Source organism: Myxine glutinosa, chromosome 1 (genome assembly GCF_964187855.1).
Source record: "Myxine glutinosa chromosome 1, kmMyxGlut1.1, whole genome shotgun sequence".
Taxonomy (NCBI): domain Eukaryota; kingdom Metazoa; phylum Chordata; class Myxini; order Myxiniformes; family Myxinidae; genus Myxine; species Myxine glutinosa.
The window spans coordinates 202,517,598-202,518,177 of NC_136261.1; positions in this window are offsets into that span (position 1 = coordinate 202,517,598).

Below are 580 nucleotides of genomic sequence, written 5' to 3' on the forward strand. Positions count from 1 at the left end.
GAGCGGGTGAGAACATTAAAGTGGCAAGAGATTTGGAGAATGTTGACAATATTGTTGAGTTTCCTGTTGCGGGCAACGTATGATGTGCTTCCATCACCAGTAAACATGAAATTGTGGGGGTTGTTGCAGGAGGAGAGATGTTCTTGTTTCATGAGATGCAGGAGGAGAGATGCAGGAGGTGGAGGTTTGGGAACAGTGCAGCATGTACTGAGTGCATGCTCAGTTGCATTGGCAGCAGGACAATAGAAGTGGTGACTTGATCAGGTGCTGGTGGTGGTGGTGGTAGTGCATGTGGTGCAACAAGAGGTGCTGAGATCGAGAGAGAGAGAGAGAGAAGAGTGGAGAAGGAGACCGATGGGGGAGAGGTGTGGTTTGTCAAGGAGGGCCAAGTGGTAAGAAGTGGAAAGAGGAGGAGATGGAAAGCAATAGGGCTTTCAGATGCTTGTGATTGGCAGGTGGTGGCAGACCTAAAGCCACAATTGGTATTCCCAGAGGAGACCTGTGTGAGAAGGTTGCGGCCTGACATTGTCATCTGGTCAGGTGCAACAAGACAGGTCATCTTAGGGAATTGTCTGTACCT